Below are 24,448 nucleotides of genomic sequence, written 5' to 3'. Positions count from 1 at the left end.
ATAGATGCTGAATTTTATGAAATGCCTTTTCAGTATCTATGGAGATGATCTTGTGATTTCTCTTTTGGTGCATTAATATGGAAAGTTATGTTAATAGATTTCTTAATACATCCCTGTGTTTGTGGAATACATGACTCATTTGTGTGAGAGGTGTCATTCTTCTACTGTGCTGCTGGATTCTCTTTGTTAATATTTTATTTAAAAACTTTTAATTATATTCCTAAGTTGGTCTACAGTTTTTATTTATGTTTCGTCTTTTTGGGTTTTGGAAATCTTTTTCTGTGCTCTGGACAGTTCAGTTTCAATAGCATGGCAGTTGTCTGCTTGTCTCTATGTAAGGATTAGATAGAATTTTTCTGTAAATGCAGTTGGGCCCTGATTTTTTAAGGGATATCAGCTCTGTGACAAATTTTTTCTCTCTTTCCAGAGGTTGATTTGGGGAATTTGTACTTTTCTATTAAATGATTCACTTCATTCGCATTCATGGATCGAGTTGTATGATTTGCAAATAAGTCTTATATGATTCCTTTAATATCTTCTGTATCTGTGAATGTTTCTTACTTTGTGTATTTCTGTTTTCTTCCCTTCTTTTGTTGTTATGATAACAATTCATTCTGTTTTCCCCAAAAGAAGTGCCTTTTGAATTTATATATCAATTCTGCATTTAAAAATTTTTATCCATTAATTTTTTTGTATCAATATTAATTATTCCCTCTTATTTTTCTTGTGTTTATTTTATTACATTATTGTTCTCTCCAGATCCACCTCAGAGTTTACATTTGTACATTATTTACAAATTGCAGGATATATTCATATATGTTCTTTTATTAGATTGTTACAAAGTTATGCGGTAATTGGTTTATACCCCCATTTTACAGATTTTTTTAAAAGGCCTAGAGAAATTAAATGGCTTGCCTAAGGCCACAGATCTAGAGAGGAGCAGAGACAGGATCCCAGTCAGGCCCACCCACCCAGATGCTGTTCTCCCAGCATGCCCTTGGAAATGCAGCCACACGCCCCTGGATCTGCCACAGGCCTGCTCCCTCTGAATACTTTCCAGTCATTGTGCCAAACTCAGTCCTCTCTCAGCCATGTCATCATCTATATCCATTGCAGGTGAACTGTCCAAGATCACAGCATGGGGAGGCTTTAAGAAAAGCCAGGGGCTCTAATTCCAGCCACAAGTCAGTTTCTGATTCTTTATGACATTTGCTTCTAAAGCACTTCCTCTGAGCTTATAAAACTGACTCCAGAAAGATCTCTCCTGGGGTGTGGCCTCTTCACCAATGCTAACTTGACAGCAAACAGAACATTTTTCTTAGTTTGCCCTTTGTCACCACAGAGCCACTAAAATTCCTTCTCAGCCTTGGCTGTGGGTTAAACTAAGTGCAGGGGCCCACCCACAGAGTCATGGAGAGGCACAGATGTAGGAGAGGGGGTTGCATGTTCTGTTTCAGGGGTGGGACCTTCAGCAAGTCAGTATGCCTATCATTTTTTAATACATTATACTATGGCATCTTAAAGAAACCAGGACACATGGGAGAATTTCCCCAGATTGCCTGTTTTCTTGGAAATGATTTTCAATGGGGAGAAATCAAAGGGAACATGCAGTTCTTGCTGTATCTTTTATTTATCTTTTCTTTGCTGCCATCTATTAATTTTGCCCCTTGCTTTTCACCTTTGAAACATCTGACTGGAAAGATGTCATAAAGAGGAGAGTTGAAATGTGTGGACTTCACTTAGGGCAGCCACCAAAGCTTCTGTGCTGACTGTAGCCCTAAGTGCACAATTGCTGGTTTGACCAGCACAAGCCTTACTTTGTACAGGCTTAGGAACTAGCCTTTTGAACCCTAAATTATCTTAATACAAGCCACGAACTTTCTCTAAACAATTAGGGTCTTGAATAAAAACATAATTCATGGATTTGCCCATTTTTCCATCCGCCATTATTTGGATTTGAGATTATGACATCTCTACATAATAATAGGTGATATTATTAACCACAGAAATGGTGGTCTTTCCACTGGCGAAAGAAGGAATAAGCAAAGAATGATGTAAGCTAGAGCACAAAGGATGAAACTTAGTGGTAAGGAAGAGATTGCTGGACACAAGTGTAGTCAGCTACGAGAAGAAGTTATAGAAGGAACCTGGGCCATGTCACTGCCTGAACATTTCGAAAAAAATTTTGCTAGACTTCATTATTTAGGAAGTATAGTTGATATTAAATTGGGAGATTTGTTCTAGATCTAGGCCAATAACTCTGTATAAGTTAGGGTTAAAAATTGTAGGCTATCTCTCCTCTTAAACTACTTCTATTCAACCATCTGCTGGTAGGGTTCAGCTAGACCTGGCCACTTCCTGAACACCATTCATCTCTTCCCAAAGCCTTGTTGTCCTCACTCTTGTCCCCCTCATATCTGATGTCTTACCAGACTTGCTGGCTCCAACTCTGAAACTTTTCGTTTCCTTGGCTCTTCACTGCTGCGCGTTGGTTCAGGCCGTCCTGGGCTCCAGCTGAAATACTACCATGGATCCCAAACCATATGGACAACTGATAGAATTTATGCTGCCATGGGGGCTCAGAATAAGTTCACTCTCAGAAATCTATTTGCTTCCTGTGAATGCACAGAAACCCACACCTGTGGGCATACAGGTCTGTGGGAGATGGCCATGCTATCTTTGTGCAAATTTTGTGTGTATGTGTGTTGCTTTGCTTTTTTCTTATTCGGAGCCTACCTAACCGTGGGTAAATAGTAGCAGACAATGAAGGGTTTTGGGGGAGGGGGATGGGATGGGAATTTTAAAGTTTTATAAATATCTACATTTACCTGGTAGTTTTCTCTCCACAAAGTTACTTTTGCTGTCTTTTTGCTACAACAATTTATGGGGTCTTACTGCTACCCCAAAGTGTCACTCTCCCTAATCCCTCTAGCCCCTAGTTCACTGGTCACAATCTGTATGAGAGAGGTAGAGAGAGAGAGAAAGAGAGAGAGAGAGAATCAGTCACAACCCATACAACACCACTTGAGTACCTGTTGTGTATCAGGCACCTTTTCAGTGTTTAGGTCCCAGCAATGAATAAGATGGATGAGAACACCTGTCCTGAGTGTGGTCCTTCCTACACATAAGCCAGGAAGATCAATCCCCTGTAAAATATATTTGAGTAGCTCCCTGTAACCCATGGGATCTGGTGCCAACTGTCTCCACCTGGAATCAGGGTCCTCCTCCTTTGGACTGCAGAAGATCTTGGCAACTCTTCTCTGTCCCTTTCCACTTTCAGTCCTAGCCAACTGCCCCTCCCCAACCTCCTGTGCACTCCCGCGTCTGTGGGCTGCTACCCCTGCCTCGACTACCCCCAAAGGAGTGAAGAGTGCCACCTTTGGAGCCCAGCCCAGGGAGCCTTTCTGAGACCCCTACCACCTCCGGCCTCGCGCCCTGTGCTCCTGGCTTGCCCAAGGCATCTCATTGTGGCCACGGATGATGACACCTCCTGGACAAAACTCTGAACCCACTTCCCAACTAAGTCTCCAGCTTTGCATTTTTGTGTCCAGACCTGCACTTTCAATCAGTGTTAGCAAAACCCTATCCAGTCAGGTTAGCCAGAATCCCCACCCTCAGGATCAAATCAATCCCCTTGCCTGAACCAGCCCCCAGGTGAGATCGGCTCACACTGGCCTGCCTTTAACGAGAATCCTTGTAGGTCAGTTTCACCACAGTCCCTACCCTCATGCCCCCTCTTAGCAACTTTCTATTTACTGATCTCCCTCCCTGCCCCTTGGCTATAAATCCCCATTTTTTAAAATATATATTTGGAATCGAGCCTTGTTTTCGTTTCAAGCCTCTTTCTCCTATTGCAATAGTTCCTGAATAAAATCTGTGTCTACCTTTAACTACTATCCAGCTCTGGATTCCTTTGGCACCCCCTGCATGTCTGTCTCAGATGAGGAGTTCCCTGGAACAGAGTTTGGCCTCAAGGTCCAGGTGGGTGAGGTTGGGTCATGGCTGACTATAGCAGTAGGCTTCGGTCGGGTGGGTGAAACTTTCTGTGGGCCCTTTTCTTAGGGTCATTGCAGAGGTCCTTATAAGCCTCCAAAATATCAAGAGGGGCAGGTTTTCTAGCCTTTGGCAAGACCTTGCCTTCCATGTCTTCACACCAGCTCACCATCCTGTACCTCCTCTTCCCAAAGTGCACAGGCTTTGGTCAGAGCCCAGAGGGGAGCCTGCAAGAGGCCGAGACAACTAGACATCACCAGTTCTAGCTGCCCTGTGTGATCACAAGGGACCTGCAAACATGTGACTTCATGTGGCCCCATGAGAAAACTGGGACAGAGGCAAGGTGTCCACTTCACTGGAATGGCCTCAGATAAGTGAAGAGATTTTCCAACATTGCCATATTGCCATCTTGTTTGCCTGGGTGGCTAGAGGGATAGGAACCTTTTTAAAGGATCTGGCTAGAGAAAAGACTGTCAGAGGGGTTGCATCTGATGTGGTGATGTTGCTGCCTCATCTCCTTGGGAGTTGGCCTGGGTTCCAGATGGCTCCCCTGGGGAATCTGGATCATGTCGGCTGCTGGGCGGCACTGAATAGGCCCAGGGCCACCAGGATCTCTGTGCTGGTGGAACCAAGCATCTGCTTGCTTCCTTATGTTTCTGTGAATAAAAAGGAGCATTAGCTAGTTTTTCCATGTGTTATTTCTGCAAATGCATATTGAACACCACTGGGCCCTGCAGGAGTTGGGGAACAAGTGAGTGGGCTACAACCCTTCAAGGAACCTTCCTCACAAGAGAAAGACGGTTGGGAAGAGTCAGAAATGCCACCAGAACCTCAAAGAACCTGCAGAGGGGGCAAGCTCTTTTCCAGCTGAGATTCAGAAAAACTACAGAAAGGATGCTGGAGACAGTGGCTGAGGCTGAGTGTGAACACCTTTGTCAAAACAAAGAAAGGGGGAAGGCCAGGGACAGAACTGGGGCATGAAGGGAAAGAGGAACCACATTTCCTTCTGTGTTAGAGTCAGAGGCAAATACTGGATCTAGTACAGCTGGCGAACAGGGTGTCTTGGGGTGTCTCTCTGCGTAAGAGTCCCCAACAAAAAGCTCAAGTGATAAAATACACCTATTTTCTATTAAATCAGTCTTTAATAAATTGTCCTTCCCCATACCACATCATATGCATTATTTAATTTGTTTGAGATGGAGTGCATTTTGCAGGCTGCATAAATCCATGGAAATTTATTAAGTCTTGACAGGAGTTATTGAATGTTATATTAAGTTTTTCAAATTGGCAAATGTTGGATGGCTTAAAAATTATTAATTAATGCATAACATTAAATACCAATAAATTGCATGGTGTATTTATGAACTATCTTTGAGGCTCATTAAATATGCATATGAGGCAATAAATCTATTCTCTTCTATAAATCTGTTCCGAATCATGGCGAGTTATAGTTTAGGTGGTAGTGGGGGAGAGGTCTAGACTATCACTGCATGTCACTGAGACTCCGGGTGGTGTACAGGAAAGAGGGGGCAGTCCCCTTCCACTTCCATCACTCTGGCTAACAGAATGGGAAGGAAGCTCAACCCTTCCCATTCTGGGAAGGTGGACCCTTTAGGTTTCAGACATGGGATCAAAAGAGACAAAATATGGAAGTTGGAGCGATGCAGGTGAAAATTTCTACTCTGAACACCCATGTCTTGAAGTCTTCACCCCATCACCACGAATGGCCAAAACAACAGCTGCCATTAGTTGACTGCTCTGACAGCACTTTTCAAAAATTAGCCCACGTGATCCTTACACAAATTTGGGAGGTGAAACAGGATTATCCCCAATCACAGAGGTTAAGTGCCTTGCTTAAGTTACTCATTCCAAAGCACCACCTCGTTTCATGACCCTATGCTTCCTCCATCCCAGGACTGGCCTCAATTACAGAACCTGAGAGACAGAGGGACTTTAGCCCTCCTACCTTCTCTGAGAGTGGTGACAAAAGCCACAATTAATGGGAGCGCCCAGACCGAGCTGTTCTGGTTTTCAAAAGCTATCGGTGCGTCTTTACTGATGTCTGTGTCATTCCACTTGTTACAGAGCTGGAGTCACACCCAGGGTTGTCACCTGTCTCGTCCAGGTGATAATTTTCCAGTGATAGGGGACTCACTACCTTCCAAGGCCTACTGACACACTACTTGGATTGTTGGAAATTCTCTTGTTTCTTTCTTTTATTCCCCAAGTTTTATGAGGTGTAATGGACATACAGTACATATAAGTTTAGCCTGTCCAGCATAATGATTTGACTTACATATATTGTGAAATGATCACTACTGTTAAGTTTAGCTAACAGCCATCATCTTATATAGATACAAAAAAAAAGAAAAAGAAAAAGAAAAATATAATCCTTCTTATAATGGGGACTCTGAGGATCAACTCTCTTAACACTCTTCTCTGTATCATACTACAGTAGTAGCTCTAGTCATCCTTTGGTGCATGACATCCTGAACTCTTATCTTGTAAGTGGAAGTTTGTGCCTTTGGTTACTTTCATCAAATTCCCCCTCCCCTTGCTTCACCTCTGTTAACCAAAAGTTACCATCTCCTTTTCTATGGGTTAGGGTTTTTGTTTAGTTTTGTTTTGTTTTTCAGATTTCACACATACAATATTTGTCTTTCTCTATCTGACTTAAGGTAACGCTCTCAAGGTCCATCTGTGTTTTAGCAAGTGGTAGGATTTCCTCATTTTGGAATGATAATCCAGACAGAATGTCAAATGGAATAATATTCCATTTGCAATGGCTGAATAATATTCCAGCATGTGAGTGAGTGAGTGTGTGTGTGTGTGTGTGTGTGTGAAATATCACAACTTCTTTAGCCATCGATGGACAGCCAGTTGTTTCCATGTCTTGGCTATTGTAAATAATGCTGTCATGAGCATGGGGTGCAGATATCTCTTTTACTTTAGTGTTTTCATTTCTTCTAGAAATATGCAGAAGTGGAATGGTTGGAACATATGGTAGTTCTATTTTTAATTTTTTGAGGAATCTCTACATCTTGTTTCTTTAGCTGTACCTTGGATGAGATAATCTGTCATTTTTCACACGTTCTCCAGATGGCCACCAGAGGACAGTGTGGTTGGGGTTGGGGGGTGGCAAGGACACTAATGAGATCAGGAACCAAGTGCTCCACTCCTGAACACCTGCTTGCTCTCAGGCAGTTAAATTTCCCTGGATTCCATGTTAGAACAATGAGGATGCAAACCTGGGCAACCTCTGTGGTGCCAGCCAGCTTTGGGAGGCTTCAAGGCTGCTCCTACTGGGAACTTCGATGACATGAGGTCTCATGGGGGAAGTAAGAGGTCCCAGGCATGAGCTCTGAAAACCTTCTTAGCTTTGCAATCTTGGGCATATCACTTTGAAGTTTGTTTCTTTTAGGGAGCTATCCTTGGAGCTTGGAAGTCATTCAACCTGTTGTGGCTCAGGCCTCAGTAAGGTGGGAGAGTGAATGAGACAAGCAAGCGGGGGAATGAGCTGCCTCGGGGTCTGCAAGGTCGGGCACTGATGGTGCACGTGCTCAGTCATGTCCATGTCCTGTCCTGGTTCAAGTGGGTCCTCAAGTAAATGGGTGCTCAGGCAGCCTGCTTTCAATGAGGCCACATCCTTTGCGGAGGAATTGATTGTTAATTTGTTACAAAATTGTCCTGGGCAGTCTACTCTTGAGTAGGCTGATTTAGGAACAAGGATGCCAAGGAGCCACTTCAATGGCTTTGTGGTGTGCACTGATTCAACAAACATTTATTGAGCCTTCTTCTGTGCCAGGCACTAGAATAGAGAAAGGAAGAAGACTTGATCTCTGCCCTCTTGTTCTTCTTAGACTGTGGAATTAGCATTTTTGAAGGTAGGCTGGCTCTCTTTTCCATCCTCATGTGCCCACCGTTTGGCACCTAGCAGACACTCAATAGTCGTTTATGAGATGGACAAATGCAAGAAGGCTGCCCACAAGCAGCTGGGAGTCCAATGGGCTGCAATTCACAGAAGTCACTCTACTGTGACTAGGTGGGATGCAGAGGCAGCATGAGCTGGTTGTCCCAGTTCATGAGTCCCTGACCTACAAGTAAGGACTGGACCAGCTGCTGTTCGAGGTTCCCTGGGTCTCTGGGAATCATGTGTTCTCTCCAGCAACTTCCCATTCCTGGAGCCTCCCTGCTATTGGAGAGAAGGAAGACCCTGGCCCTTGGCTGGACCTGTTTATTCTTCTGTAAGTTCAATCGATAAGTACATATGTTTTTCCACTCATGACCTCATAAATCCTCCCATGATGCAGGGGACAAGTTTTGATACTATCATGTTTCCAATGAAGGGGATTCGCAGACTGAGTTTGGTCCATGCGGTAGAGCAGGGACTCAAACCCAAGGCTCTGCTGGAGAATGTGGTAGAGGCAGCTTAGGCCTGAACTGAAACCATTGGACGTGTTGCCAGCTCCTGGCCTGCCCATCTCTGTGCTAGGGTTGGAGTGCTGGTCTCCTGAGTCTCTGGACACTGCTTCTGCTGGAGGCTCTATCTCCACTTACTTGAAAACCTCCTGGAACTGATTCTTCACCTTTTTTTCCAGCCCACAGAGGAACCACACAGATCAGCAAGAGCACATGTGTTGCTGGCGTGGGCCTGAGCAGAGATATAATTTTCCCTCTTTCAGTCCTGTGCCCAGAGTGGGCTGGTGGGCGAGGGCATGAGAACACTCCCGCAGAGGGAAAGTGCCGCCGTTCTGGCCCACTCAGATGACAAAGGTTTGAAACACGTTGCTTAGCTGGGGTTTGCTTTTCATTGCAACTTTATTTGAACCTGACTTTTCAGAGAGCTCAGGGATTGTGCCAGAGTAGCTTTTATTCGTGGGCAGCAGTCCGCTTCGACGCTGTGCTATGTTCTTTGCTGGGAGAAGTGGTTCTGTGAGTAGGAGGTGGGGAGCAGCTGGGGTCGTGTCTGCCACACCCCCTCCCACAGCACTGTCAGCCAGGACAGCAGAGGGGCTGTTTGCTGGCCTGTAGCTCCTGGCCCAAATGCTGGCACCTTGAAGGTGGTTCAGCAGGTCACTGAAGCTGAGAGAGGCTAAGCCACACCCCAAATCACATGCCAGCAGGTGGCATAGTTTGTAGGTGACTGCTTTCTCCCCGTGCCCTCACATGACCTTCTCAAGTGTGTGTTCCTGGATGGAGAGAGAATTTTTGTCTCTTGGTAAGGTCATTAAGCCCATCATGGGGCCTACCCTCATGATAGCATCTGGATCTAGTCATGTCTCAATACCCCCACCCCAAAATATCACCACACGGGGAGCTAGGGCTTCAGCACATGAATCTGGGGAGACACAAGCATTGTCGTCCTTCTGCCCATGAACCCCGGTATGATAACATTGAGTTCTGTGTTCTTTCCTCTGCCACTTGCCACATATGGAGCCTTTTTCTATGAAGCAGCTCTTGGAAAAGAAATAGAATTTCACTGGGTAATATTTCTCAGCAAGAGGGAAAAGGGAAGAATGAGGATAAGATGACATGGTTTTCTAGGCATCTCAGATGGTAACCCACTACTCACCTGCCATCTGCTCCCCTACCAAAGCTGGGCTGGGGATGAAATGAAAAAGTAACTTCCTGCAAAATGATGTGGCTGAGCTGTCCCATGATTAGGGTCTGTGGTCAAAGTTAGGGTTGGGGTGGAGAACCGTTGCCGCTCCTGGGGCCATTATTACCTGCCTTCCCATGAGCTGGTGGTCCTAACTCTCTGATACCATGGACTATTTTGAAAAGGACTTCAGTGAGGATCTGGCAGCATTGGTCCCACTTTGTTATGGGGACAAGATGCTCACCTCTCTGTCAATCCATCTTCCCGTCAGTAAAATACCCTCCAGTCAGGCTTTGCTCATCCCACACTTCTAAAGAAAGGTGTTTCACTCTGATTCCTGGCTTACATATTAAAACTAGAAGTATATAGCACAATGTTCTCTGAGGACTAACATAGCAGAGTCTGCTGCCATCTGTTGAGATCCAACTGGCTGCCAGACACCTACTGAGGTGCCTACTCCTCCTTCCCACATCCCACAGAGGCAACTGGGATATGATGAAAAGGATTGTTGGGCAGTTGGAAAGATAGGTGTTCCATTCTGGCTTTCTCATGCACTTCCTGTGTGGCCTTAAGTAAATGGCATGACCTCTCTGAGCTTCAACTTCCTACCTATGAACAAGAATTAGAAGAAGAAAAAGAGAAAGAGGAGGAGGAGGAGGAAGAAAAGGAAGAAGGAGAAAAATCTTCAGAAAAATCAGACACCATTTGGAAGTCATTTAGTCACAGTACCAACAAAGTAGGTCCTCAAGAAATATCAGTAGCCTGTGCCTTTCTTGGGTCTCAGCTTTCTCATCTGTGAAGCAGGGATAGAATAGGTTTTAGAGGGCAGTTGGGAGGATAGAATGAAAGAATATGTGAAAAGTCTGGTGCCTTGAGGCTCAGCTAATGTCACTCCTTCTTTCCTTCACAGACCGGAGCTGGCAGCCATGAAACTAAGCTTAGTGAACCCTTTGCTTTCCAGGCAATGGGCATTTTGAAGACTGCCTTGGGAGGAGTGGCCAGTGTGGCATCTTTCTTTACCACATTCATTTTGTTGTGCTTGGTGACTTTCAACTAAGGTACTGAGACATCTATGACAGTTAGTGATGGGTTACTTTAAATTCTTAGCTTATAACATGGGTCAAGTTCATTCTTTCAAAATGGGTGTTCCATCAATTCCTATTAATTAAAACACTAGTCCTGTGATGCATGGTGTTCTCAGGGAACACTCCTGAATGATGTATAGGAATGCCCTACTGGTCCAGAAGAACCAAATCTTAAGTCTTTTCTATCAGACACATTCCCAAGAAATGGGAGAGAGCAAAACTCTTACTGAGTGGCTTACTGAATGAAACCTTACAAACTCCATACACAAAGATGTATGAATATTACTTCCAGAGGCATGCCAGTGTCTCCCTTGGGACCTGTGGTGTGTAACTCTTGGTATAGTTCTTTTTAAAGTGTGTGTGTGTGTGTGTGTGTGTGTGTGTGTGTGTGTGTGTGAGAGAGAGAGAGAGAGAGAGAGAGAGAGAAAATACACATAAGGCAAAACTTACCTAGAAACCCCCTAGGCAGGAGTCTAAGGCTGAGCCCTTGACCTAACTTGAGTTCAGCCCTCAGTGAAAGGGACAGGTGGCACTTCTGTTTCCCCTCAATGGCCCTTCATACATCAAGAGTGCTATTAAGTGCTTGTCTGCTTGAACTGCAGGGTTCCTCTGGTCTTTCATAATGACCCCATCTAGCCATTAATTCTGCTGTTGCTCTTCTCCTTGAGCTTTACTGCACATTCCCTATTTCCTCTAATGCTGTGAGTTCTGGCCAGGGATGCCTGCATGGGGTTAGGGGCCTCATTTCTCTTGTTCTGCTCCATGCATAGGGAGACCTTTCACCTATTAATTTATATAATCTAACCCATCGTCTTTAATTAAATTTGTTCCTGAACAGTCCTTTTCACTGAGTTTCTTTGGATATGGCTAGGTAACATCTCCAGCCAGGCCCAACTTGGTTTGAGAACACTGGACCGTGATTTCTTTTTTTCTTTTTTTTTTAATTTATTTTTTATTTTCAGCATAACAGTATTCATTATTTTTGCCCCACACCCAGTGCTCCATGCAATCCGTGCCCTCTATAATACCCACCACCTGGTTCCCCCAACCTCCCACCCCCCCCCCCGCCCCTTCAGCCTCTTTGGAGAACAGTGTGGAGATTCCTCAAGAAATTAAAAATAGAACTTCCCTATGACCCTGCCATTGTACTACTGGGTATTTACCCCAAAGATACAGATGTCGTGAAAAGAAGGGCCATCTGGATCGTGATTTCTTAAGAGTCTGACAGCTTCCAAAAACCAGCAGTTCACGAGTGTTACTGAGATGTTCATGGTCAAGGCATCCATGCTGGAATTTCCCACAGTGACACATGGGACCAGCTGCCTCAGGAACCCTGGGCTGCTTGTGAAAATACGGATTTTGAGGTCGAAGCCCCCACCTAGGACATAAGAATTTCTAAAGGTGGTTTCGGAGAATTGGGATTTTTGTCAGGGACCCCGAGGGTGTGATTCTGGCATATTCAAGGTTGACACCTGCTGCTCGAACCTCCTAAGGAAATTTCTAAAAGCTTCAGACATTTTGTGCTCCCTTTTTACTTTCAATTTCAACCTGTAGGTGGAAAACGGGCCTTCATGTCACTAATCAGGTTTAAAGTTAAAAAGTAAAGGATAGCACTTTCCACTGTGGGGAGGAGAAATTGCGGGGGTGGGCGTGTGGCGTCCCCAGGTCCTGGAGTCCCCCTCTTTCTTCTCCATACCATTCCTCCTATTCTCTTTCCCACTGTCCCCCTGCTTTCTTATCCTCTTGCTTCTCCATCTCCTCTTTCTTCCCCCTGATCAATGTGTCAGGGCATGTCCAGGCAGGAAAACAGCGAGCACCGTCAAGCTGGTAGGTCAGGGAGAATTTAATAAAGATGTTGGACAGAATATAGTCAGAATGATGAGACCTGGTGCGGCATCCTGGAACCAGGAACAATAGGGAGCTGTTAACACCCTGAGCCCTCAGTGGGTGAGGGGTGACAGCGATTGCTGTGGTCCAGAGTGAGCTATGCAATGAGGACCACCCACAGGAGTTGGGTTGGGAACACAGCCCCCAAGTGGGCTCCCTCCTTGTCCTTGACTTCCTGCTCTTGGTCCTGCTGACTAAACCCAACCAGAAAAGGGGAAGGGAGCCCATGGACAGATGTAGCCCCCAGGTGCACACAATTCGGAGAGGATCTACAGGCCAAATGGAAGATTCTAGTGCCAGGGGAATGGGAGGAAATTTGTAGTTTCAGTTATTGATTGATTGATTGATTGATTGATTTTTACTTATCAATTTAAATGATAGGCTTCCTGCTTAATTTTAAATGGGCAGGTTGTGTCTAGTCTTTGAGTACATTGTTGCCTTTGGCTGTCAGGAAGAAAGTGGAGAACCAGGGAATCCCCAGAAGGAGAGAACTCAAGGGTAAACCAGTTTGCAAAGCTGGGAAGGGAGAAGTGACTCCCACCCTCTTGAGCACTAGGATCCCAGGGTGACAAAGCCTGGATACAGACCAGGCCAAGGGCCTCTGGGAAGGAGCAGGGTACTGCAGGGACCCCCACCCACACTGCCCATCCTCTCTCCCACGAAATATATGAAAGGATGGCTCTCTGAGAAGGTCTGAAGTGCAGGTGTTCTCCATCTCTGTTCTGATTGGCAGGGATAAGCGTTCTTGGGGCTGTGCTCTGAGCAGGGGTGTCCACTGTCTGGGCACCCTCAGGGTCAGGTCTCTGATCTCCAGTGCTTGTCCAGCTAGAGACTTAGACGTTGCCCCAATCCAACAGGAGCATAGGAGCCTTCTGGAAAAGGGAGACAGGGCCGAAACCCTACATTTGCCCCTTTGTGCCGAACCAGTGCTGTCCTTCTTCCTTGCTGAGCTGAGAGGCAGCTCAGAGTTCACTGCCTCTCCTACCTCATCTGGGCCCATCTCACTTCCTATGGGTACAGTCTCATTCCCAGTTCATGGCCAGGACCTCTCCAGCCTTAGCCCATTGCTCCAGGCCAGCACCCCTTGCTCCCTTTCCTCTGCCCTGGCACTGGTCCACACTGGCCACCTAGCTTTGGCACCTCCAAGTTGACCAAGGCACTCAGGCTCCAGGCTCAACTGGAGCGTTAGACCAAAGGGGAGCCAGGCAATTTAGAAAGGCTGAAGAGTTGGCACTGAGGACTCTCTGGGAAGCTAGAAGCTTTCCTACACAAATTATGAAGACACAGTTCTTGTGTTATCTCCTTGATCTCCTAACAACCACATGAGTGGTGCACTGTTCCTAATTCATGTAGTAAACCTATTTTACAGATCAGTAAACTGAGCCTCGAAGACCATGAATGCCTTGTTCATAGGTCCTACTGTGTCAGTAGGGGCAGGAGACATCTCTAGATCAATGGAAATTAGATTCGATTGTGCATGACAACCACTGGGAGATTGCATCGAAATGGAAATTCTGGGTCAGCAGATGTAGAACCTGAGCTTCTGCATTTCCAGCCAGCTCCTGGGTGAGACCACACCTGCGGAGTGGAGCTCCAGACCAGAGGTTCTCAGTCTTCAGCACCTTATCTTTACCAGGGGAGCTCCAAACATGAGGGAGGCCCCAGCAGAGATCAGAGAGCAGTTGAGTGCTCAGGGGATTCTAATAGGTAGCAAAGCTTCAAGCACCGCTGCCTCGGGCCAGTGCTCCTCAAACTTGAGGGTGCAGCAACGTCCCTTGGAGGTCTTGCTAAAATGCAGATTTCAAGACCCTGCCCCCAGGAAATCTGTTTGGAAGCTCTGAGTGCTGGGCCTGAGAATTTGCATTCCTACAAATGTCCGTGTGCTACTGACACTGCCTGTACAGCACCATGCTTCTGGTGGCCAGGCCATATTGACCCATGATCTCAAAGCTGGTATGGGACCAGCGGCAGCAACATCTTTTGGGAACTTGTCAGAAATGCAAATTCTTGGGCCCTGCCCCAGAAGCGCTGCATCAGAGACTCTGTGGGGGGTGGGGGCGGGCAATATGTGTTTTAGCAAACACTTTCCCCAACCCAGGTGATTCTGATGCACTCTGAAATTGGAGAGCCCCCACTATTGACTGTTTGGCATCACTGCACCTGAAAAAGATTCCAACTCAGTCTCCTTGGGCCCAGGTTGGTGGGGGAGCTTGGTGCCCTTGAGGAAACCCAGTATTTGGGACATTGGAGAGCATTCTTTGGTTCCCGTGGAACGGGGCAGGGGCGCCTGCTGGGCAGGAGCCAGTACAACGAGGAAGTCGGAAGTGCCTTTACTCGGCAGATGCCTCACAAGCTTCTCTCCACTGCGTGAACTGTCGGAAGCAAGAACATCTGTTAAATCCTTCTCACTTTCGCGTTTTGTGCGGAGTTAAGAGTTAAATTGCCAAATCCTGTCAGACAGCCGTCTGTTGCCCCGGCAACACCCTGCAGCTGTTGGAAAGAGAGAGAGAGTGCTTTTAGGCATCAAGCCCTTCACCCCTCCCACCCTCCAAGTCTCAAGTGAGCTGTTTGCTGTCTTGGTTTTCCTTCTGGAAAGAGAGTAATCTGGAACTGCTCCCCCAGGGCCCCTGAGTGCCAGAGATTACCACGTAAAATGACCGGAAAGCCAGAGCGTCGCCATATTCTTGTATTCCTTCCACCTGCGTTCTCGCAGCCAGCTGCTTTCTGTGCACCAGGCACTGTGCTAGGCGGCAGCCGGAAACAGCAAGGCAGAGGGATAGCTGCTTCCAGGCCACTCTGCATGTAGGTTTGTCTGTGGAGCTTCAGAGCGTTCAGGGGACCAGTGGAGCGTGGCCTTCCATTATAGCTCTGTTCTCTCTGTAGTGAGCAGATCAGGGGCATCCGCCTAATCCAGAGCTGTGCTCACCAGGTAGTGCCCACTAGCTGGCAGCCCTTGGGCAGCCCCTTCAAAGAAGAGGAGAGGGTAGGAGATCTGGAACAGTTTGGTCCCTAATAGAAGAGGGTTGGAAAAAGTTGTGCAAGGTGTTGTGGACTGCAGGTGTTGCAGGATCCTGGAAAGGCCACGGACACTGAGTCAGAAGGCGGTGCCAAGACTGGCAGTCATGTGCAGGTGAAAGGCTTTAGAGAATGCTGCTGACATTATCCCAGGATCATGCCCTTGGCATCAGGAGCAGGGCTGACAGTTCCCAAGCTGCCATTACTGGAGAAACTAAGAAAATAATGGGCCTCTGTGCTGACAGGGGCCAGATCCAGGATAGGCAGGGAACACCTTGCGAGTATAGGTCATGGTGACAGGCAGGTGCAGATTGCTGGGAGACTTCTGGGGGCAATTACAAGGATTTCCTTTTATGTTTGAGACTAAGACGATGTTGCCTGAATGCCTTATGATGGTGGGGGTGTCGTTTCTCCTGATTAAAATTCCCAGGAGCTGTGACCCCACCTGTTCCCAACAAACTGGGCTGAGCTTGGGGTGTAGTGTGTCATGACTGTTCTCATGTGGGGAATCTGGGGCCTTGCAACTGGGAGCCATTGCTCCCTCTGTGTTTTCAAACCAGGTCTGAGCTCCAGCCCTGAGTTAGGCTCAGTTTTGGCAAGACAGGCCCTGAGGGGTTCAATGCACGTCAGTCTAGCAGAGCTGAGAAGAGGAAGCCCCAGGAGGCTATGGGGGTGCAGGGTTTATAGAATCAACCACTTATTTCTCCCACAACTAATTTTCCATGCAAGGTGTCCCCTGGGATACATAGAGGCTGTGAGAAGCCTCTACCCTGGGGAGGCAGGTTGGGGGAATAAATGCAACCAGGACCCCCAGAAGAAGGTTCTTGGAATTCACAGACCCCTAGTGGTACCTTAAGGGCTTGGAGCACCTTCCAATCTGTGGACTCTGATGGCTGGCGATGCCCCACCCCAGGTACCCGTCTGGACACATTGAGCGCTTCCATTATCACCAATGAATGTCAGCCTCTGACATTCGTGGGTGGGAGTATGCAGGAGACAGTGTAATCCTAGTATCTATTGAATCTTTTTTTAAAGATTTTATTTACTTATTTGAGAGAGACAGAGACAGTGACAGAGATAGTGACAGAGAGCACATGGGAGCACAAGCTGGGAGGAGAGGGAGAAGCAGGCCCCCCGCTGAGCAGGGAGCCTGATAAGGAACTCGATCCCAGGACCCTGGGATCATGACCTGAGCCGAAGGCAGCGGCTTAACCCACTGAGCCACCCAGGCAGCACCCCGTTTTTTAAAGATGTTATTCTATTGAATCATTTTTCTATGCCCTTCACTGTGCTAGATGGCCTACACTATCCTCACAACTACCTTCTGTGGTGGGGCTTACGCCACCCATTTTAGAGACATGGAAACGAAGGTCTAGACAGAGGTTCACTAACTTGCCCAGGGACACACGGCTATGACCAGAGATTTGGACCCAGGACTGACCCCACATTCATGTTCTGCCCACTTTATTCGTTGACTCAATGAATGAAGGGCTTATGAAGGGCCCACTCTGTGCTGGACTCTATCGTAGGCCCTGGGGATTCACACTGAGCAAAAATCCTTGCCCTCGAGACATGATCAAGAAGCAGTGTAAAATAAAGGAAAACAGCGTAAAATAGTTGAGATAATAAAAGTGGCTTGGGGAAAACTAAAGCAAAAAGGGGGGAGGGGAAGCATTCAGCAGTGGTGGTGGGGAAGGACATTGCTCTTCTAAGCAGGGTGGCCATGAGGCACCTTGGTGTCTCAGTCAGTTAAGCATCTGCCTTTAAATCAGGTCATGATCCCAGGGTCCTGGGATTGAGTCCCATGTTGGGTTCTGTGCTCAGCGGGGAGTCTGCTTCTCTCCCTCTCCCTCTGCCCCCCACCCCGCCCCATGCATATGCTCTCTCTCTGTCTCAGATAAGTAGATAAAATCTTAAAAAATAAATAAATAAACAAACAGGGCGGACATGAAAGACCTTGCTGAGAAACAGACTCAAGAAAAGAGTCATGTGCATCTCTAGGGAAAGAACATTCCAGGTGGAGGGAACAGGTCATGCAAAGACCCTGAGGCAGGTACAGGTCTGAAATGGCTGAGGACCACCTGCATGGCTGGAGCCAAGTGAGGGAGGGGGAGGGGAGGTAAGGTCAGGGAGGGAACTGTGACTCTGAGTGAGCAGGTGGCCGCTGGAGGGGCTAAGCAGAGTAGTGCTGGCTGTATGGGGTATTCAGACTGTGGGAGCCCATGGTGGTTGTAGAGGACTACTGAGGATGCTCAAGATCAAAGAAAAGTGGATACATGGAAATTCTGACAGGGGCCCAAACTGAGATTGTCAGTAGCTTCAAAAACAGATGAACCAGGATATAAGCCTAAAACATGGAGCAGAGGAGGTAGGAGACATTGAACCTAATCCCCCTCCCAAGTTCCAAAGATGCAAAACACGAAAAAGAAGCAAAAATACACTTGTACCTTTTAGACAGAATTCTCCTGGGACCACAGCCCCAGAAAGAGGCAGTCAAGTCTTTCTGTCTCTAGGAGCGCCAGGGCTTGTCCCTCTTGGGGTTCACTGCAGCCAGACTCCAAGCCCTGCAGTGGCAAATCAGGCCTCAGGTTAGGGCCTCAGAAGCACAGCATGATTCCAGCTCCCGCAGCTGGTTCCGGGACTGAGCTGTATTATGCCATCTACTAGCCCCACCATTAGAGATAATATTATGCTCTGGAAAAAGGCATTTAAGCCTACTTGTATTTTGCATTTTTTACCTCTTAAAAAAGATTGAAAATAAGTCCCCTCTGTGCTCTCAGGAGGTACTCCTCCCCACTCCGGCACCCTTGAGAAAGTCGTGATTAGGCCGAGACTTCCTTCACTGTACCTTAAGGAACAGGGTGCAGTGAGATCAACATTTTAAGGGAGAAGCTTAATGCTCTCCTTCTGAATAAACAGTGTAACTTTTACTCTAAAGAAGGTGGTGTATAATTAGACATGCATTTGTGTTTGATGAATGCAAAATGGCCCCTTTTTATTGTCCATGGAATAAGAATGATTCTTGGGGCTCCTTACATGGTGAAAGGTTCTGGCCCTGCTCACTGGCGTTTTCTCTCTCTGATGACATCCCTGTCATACAGGATTACAGTGGAGTTGTGGGGAAACAAAGTGACCATGGCCCTATGATTGAAAGGTAAAAAGAGGGGCGCCAGCGTAGCTCAGTCAGTTAAGCCTCTGACTCTTGGTTTGGGCTCAGGTCATGATTTCAGGGTTGTAAGATCCACCCCCAGTTGGGACTCTGTGCTCAGTGCGGAGTCTGCCTGAGATTCTCCCTCTGCCCCTCCCACTCGTGCTTTCTCTCTTTCTCTTGAAAACAAATTAATAAATCTTAAAGTAAAATAAAATAAAAGGTAAAAAGGAGCAAATCGGAGTGTACATTTCTGAATTCTGACATTCTGGGCACTGGTTACCTCCCTCTGGGACCCGCGTGCAGTTTTGCAAGGATGATGCTGACGGGAAGCTCAAGCCAGGTACAGCCTCCATCTGGGTGGGTCCACGTAAATGAGATTATGCCCGAAGGGACAATCTTGACTTTCTCTTGGATTCCTGCCTTCCATCCTTCATCAGATGTTCATGCGTCTTGCTCCGAGTGCCAAACCTATGTCTACATGCTGCCTTACAATGAGCCCCCTCCCCAATTTCTGTTTCTGCCTCCAGCTCATAGCTAGTAAGTGATGAAGTATGCAACTTCCTGTCTAAGAGCCATTCTGTATCACCGACTTCTCTCCACCTCACGGCTCCCACCGTTATCCAAACCCTCACCCTCTCTTGTCTGGAATATTGCCAGTAGCCAATTGGCTACCCCGTGGTCTCCTAGCTTCCCTACTTGGTGGCACACAAAAGCCAGCATGGTCTTCTTAATTGGTAAATTGGACCGTGCCACTTCACTGTTTCAATCTCATCAGTGGTTTCCATGTGTAGGAAAAACCCAACTTATAAGGGCTCCTGGGCTTACCTCAGCTTTTCTCTCCAACTTTGTATTATGTCACTGGTGCCCTGTTCACAGTGCCTCAGCTCTCCTGACCTTCCCCACCGTACCAGATCTGCATCCTTCTTTCTGCCCTGAGTGTGCTCACCCTAGATCTCTGCATGGCTGGCTCCTAGCCATTCGGTTCTCAGGACAAATGTCCCTTCCTTAGGGAGAACTCCCTGGCTCGCCAGTCTAGCCTGGCCGTGCATGACCATTCCCTACCCTGTCACCCTGGTTTTGCTTTCCTGCTAGCGCTGCTGGGTGGTAGTTTACATGTTTCTCTCTTGCCCATCTCTAGAATGCCAACTGTACCCCAAGCTCCTAGAACAATTCCAACCACAAAATAGGTCCGTAGTGGTATTTCTTCTCCTTCTTTTTTTTAAAAATGCATTTATTTATTTTCGCAGAGGGAGAGAATCTGAAGCTGAACCAGGAGCCGGATGCAGACCTCAATCCCATGACCCATGAGATCATGACCTGAGCCAGAGGCTTAACTGACTGAGCCACCTAGGCTCCCCTGCTTTTAAGTAGTGTATTTCTTGAGGGACTGAATGGATGAGTAGGGGAGGCAGTTAGACAATAAATGAAAATTGGAGCCTTGGGAAATTGAGGAAGCTGGTTTTGGTGTCAGACTGGGTTTCCGGCTCTGTGTCCTCAGACAAATCCTCTTATATTTTTGAGCCTCTGTTTCCTTATCTGTAAGTTAGAACAAACCTCCCTTGCTGGACTGTGTTGGGAATCAAATAAGTTAACAATGCAGGAGCGCCTTACCCACAGTGGAAATGTGGTGAGTTTTCATTTTCTTTCTCTCCAGTGGAGACACAGGGTTATTACCTGATCAGAGGAAAGACCTCAGGTCTCACTTTAGTCAGGTTCTATCCTGCCTTAGGAGAACTCAGGCCTCCTTTCTCCCAGGGTTGAGGCTCGAATGCTGCCTGGTATTCATGGGTGAACAGGCTCAAGCTTTCCCTTGACATCCCGGGAGGGGGGGGGAGCCTATACTGAGCCAACCTGCCTGGGAAAAGACCTCTGTGCATTCCTGAGGCAGTCTGGACCCTGAGGGCAGTTTGAAGACAGGACCAGGACTAGTGGGAGTCAGGCAAGGCGCTGGGGCACAAATGAGAGGAGACTGTCACTTGCAGGGTTGGGGAAGCACAGGTTAAGCCTCTGAGAGTGAGTGTCACCTAAAACTCTGTACTCTGTGCTCTCATGGCTTCCCCCTAGTCCTTCCCTGATCATGGCAGCTCATGTTTGGAAGGGACACTAAGAAGCACTTCCCACCCATTCCTGGATTGCTCCCAGAGCCATAGGAGCACAGAACAAAGGGGCCAAAAGAGTATTCAGCTGCATATCTGGTTGATTCCTCTTCCTCTTCTTCCTGTCTTTTCTGATATGGGGTGTTATAGAGTGAATGCTTGTGTCCCTGCTCCCCCAAATTCATGTGTTGAAGTCCCATGTGGCTGTATTTGGAGATGAAGCTTTAGGAGGTAGTTAGCGTTAGTTACCTTTAGGAGGTAGTTATGGAGGGTGGGGCCCCTATCATGAAACTGTGTCGCTATAGAAGAAGAAGAAGCCAGAGCTCTCTCTCTCTCCACCTTGTGAGGACACAGAGAGAAGGTCCCCATCTGTAAGCCAGAAAGTGGGTTGTCACCAAGATCTGAATCTGCCAGTGCCTTCGTCTTGGACTTCCAGCCTCCAGGAAGACATTTATGAGACCTAAGTCTGTGATTTAAGCTGTCAGGTCTACTGTATTTTGTTATAGCATTTGGAGCTGACCAGAACACTGGGCAAAACCAGTTTCCCTAGACCATCTACCCTTTGCTCCTTCTTATCTGCCCCCACCATCTGGGGCCTCAGAGAACAAGTATAGCCCCTTTCTATGTGGCAGCAGGGAGAGCCTATCCCTCTTGCATTTCTGTGGTCTCCACACCAAGCTCACTTGGGAGAAGGGAAAGGGAATTATTAGAAAGGGCCCTTGGCTGACCTGAAGAGGAGGGAAAACCATGCAAACTAGCATTATCCCTATGTGAGCCCATGTCCAGGGAGCTACAAAGCAAACAGATGCCCAGGATGACTGAGGAGAGGTGGTCAGAACTCAGGACACCAGCACCCCATTTCTGGCTGCAGGAGCCCTGGACAGGTATGTTCTCCAGTCTCTAAGAATGTTCAGCCCCCTTCTTAGGCTTGATATGTTCCCGTTGAAGTGTAGAGGTAAAAGGAGAAGCCCATCCCCCAACAGGGATGCTCCCAGGACTTGGGGCCTGCCCTCAGAGCTAGATAACCAGAACGCAAATGATCCCTCCTGACACCTCCTTCTGCTTTCTCTCTCTTCAGAGGCTTTCTGATTCTCAGTGCTACTTTCTCAGTTGAGGTCCTCACTCTTCTGCAGGATAGAGAAGGAGTGAGTCACTCCATTCCAAGATGAGAAATCGCAGGTGCAGATGGGCACCATCTTTGTCAGCGAGCCACCCAGGCCTGCTTCTCCAACTGGGAAGGGAGAAGGTTGGTTTGGGTGGTGGCCCAGGATTTTCCACCCCCACCTTCTATGACTTTTGCCCCTGACAGAGGCAGGCACACTCCTTCCCACGTGACAAAAGCCTCCTAAACTGCCCGCTTTGCTAGTGAATATTCCGATCTCAGGATGACCCCTGCCCAGAATAAATGGGCCCTCCTGGGAGAATGGCATCACCCATCAGGCAGCTCATTGTCACTTTTGATTTAACCAAATGAAGCACAGTGAAAACCAAGATGAACGACCTAATCACATAATTACATTAGTGCCGGCTCCGAAGAGTCAGCAGGCTCTCTGGGTCCCAGGGCTTGGTCCTCTGTTTCCCAGGCTCTTCACAGATGGCACATATAGAACATTCCTTTTCCAGATGACTTGTCTTGGTTATCATCCAGACAGAGAACTGAACCTCATGGAGGGCTGTTTGGAGTCCATTTTGGGATTAGATAAACAGCAATAACAGACATTGGGATCTTCTAGCCTGACATAAATGAGGGAAACTGGGGACTAGAAAGGGCGAGTGACTTACCGAGGGTCACACAGCACATCATTGGACCAAAGCACTTTCCAAATCACTGTGTGTTTCTTCTTTTTGTTTTGGTTTAATACATTTAGAAAATGTCAATGTTTAATTACTAATCCAACTATAATCCACTAGTTCTTTTTTAAGAGCTAAAAAATCAGTTTAAAAAAAGAATAGTGATATTGAGGTGATTCCAAGATTAGTTATACATGTTGACTCTTAATTTGGTATAGTTCAAGTTCCTGCATTTAAAAAAAAAAAAAAAAAAGCTGATTCTGGTCCACAAGGTTTTCCCCAGTCTCCAGTTTGGCTGGCCCCAGGGAGGGAAGGAGAGGCCCACCCTTTGATGAGGTAAAGTCCCTGTTGGCAGGACCAAATGGCCAGGGAGGCAGGAGAACATACTGTACGAGTGAGATAGGGCATTAGAGCAGGGGGTCAGTGACTCTTGGCAGGTGAGGTCTCCATCTGTCCTATACACCCTCTCATTTTTTCTTCCTGTGACTGTGGCGTCAGTATCCCATGGTCTGCCTGTCTGTCTCCTGGGAGGCTGCCAGACGTTGACACTTCATCTCCCTGCCACTGGCAGCCTGTCACACGAAGGAGAGTAAGTGGAGCAGGGGGCATGCAGTGGACCTCAGGTCTGCTACTCAAAGGTCCCTCCAGACATGAGGTGCTCAGCTGAGTGAAAAGACTTATAAGGAGAGAATGAGCTTCTTCCTTCTGGTGGGGATGCAGATGTGACAGAGGCCTCACCCATATCTGAGAAGGTGAAGGCAGTTGAATTCCAAATTCTAGTCCAGTCTCTCCCCAGTGACCACTGGGATGAAGGATGTGGTGGGAGGGGCAGAGGAAGCAGACCACCATTTTGCTCTACTTATTGGCTGTGGCTTCTGTGAAGTCATTGTCTTGACCTTCCTATTTCTTTGGCACTTGCTGAATTTCTCATGGAATGCTTTTCAAGGGTGCAGATTTCTGATTCCCTGGACGTTGCTGGGCTCCCATCATGACTGAGTGTCCCTCTCTGCTGGCAATTGGCCAGGTACTCACCCTCTCCCACCTCATGTGAGCTCTTCACTTCCTTGGGAACTTCTCAGAGTGTAGGGCAGGCCTTGCTCTATACTTTGTAGGAGGCCTGGAACTGGTGCACCAGGACCAAGAAGATAGGCTCAAGGCAGGGCTAGAGATGTGGCAAGCCACTAGTGTCCACCCCCATTATTCACGTGGCGGAGCATCTCAGGCTAGCTGAGAATAGAGGGAAATAAAACCAAGAAAGTGACCACTGGGATACGGAAGGTAATCTAGTCCTTGGTCCACAGAGGGATATTCTGCGGTTTCACCACTTGTGATTAACCAAGTGGCCCCTGCTTTCCTTTCTGCACCCTTCCCACTGGCAACATCTAGCCGAAGAAGAGGATCCTCAAGGGAATTCAGGAGATGGCAGAACAAACATAGGCCAGGAGCCAGGAGACCTGGGAACAAATCCCAGTGAGGCACATCTCTCTTGGATCTTCTTCCTCTGTAAAGGAATGGGCCAGATTCCCTCCCATTTTACCTCTAACTTTCTATTATCTTTGCAAAGTGAGACAGGATGTCTTACCTCATTTGGTTTAAGTGGAAGGAATGACCGACGGCTGGAAAGGATCAGGCTTGAACTCCTGGGTTCAGAACCCCTTGAGCCACACTTTGTGGCCCACCCACTTCCTTGCCAGATGGCCCCCAGGCCTGGCACTCAGGTGGTACCCATTCCTGAATGAATAAATGGAGACTTCCTTTCTATATGGATGGTCTTTGGACTCTGTTAGTTTGTGATGACTTCCATAACTAAGTGCCACAGCCTGGGGAGCTC

At 47.4% G+C, this 24,448-nt stretch overlaps 1 protein-coding gene and 1 long non-coding RNA gene across 2 annotated transcripts in view; both read left to right on the top strand.

Moving 5' to 3' along the window:
* The window catches only part of LOC106007197, a 28,940-nt gene extending 8,765 nt beyond the window's left edge, over window positions 1-20,175 (top strand). Inside the window, exons 2-3 of the long non-coding RNA XR_001181774.2 lie at window positions 10,503-10,650; window positions 19,978-20,175. This is a non-coding gene — a long non-coding RNA (uncharacterized LOC106007197). The remainder of the gene's footprint in view (window positions 1-10,502; window positions 10,651-19,977) is intronic.
* Window positions 1-24,448, top strand: part of XKR6 (XK related 6) — a 298,759-nt gene that overhangs the window by 226,232 nt on the left and 48,079 nt on the right. The gene's annotated exons all lie outside the window — the stretch shown is intronic.

This window comes from Mustela putorius, unplaced genomic scaffold (assembly GCF_011764305.1).
Source record: "Mustela putorius furo isolate JIRA1106 unplaced genomic scaffold, ASM1176430v1.1 tig00000242_pilon_pilon_pilon, whole genome shotgun sequence".
In the NCBI taxonomy this organism is placed as follows: domain Eukaryota; kingdom Metazoa; phylum Chordata; class Mammalia; order Carnivora; family Mustelidae; genus Mustela; species Mustela putorius.
Note: the sequence above shows the minus strand (reverse complement) of the source record. Positions and strands in the feature narration are given on the sequence as shown.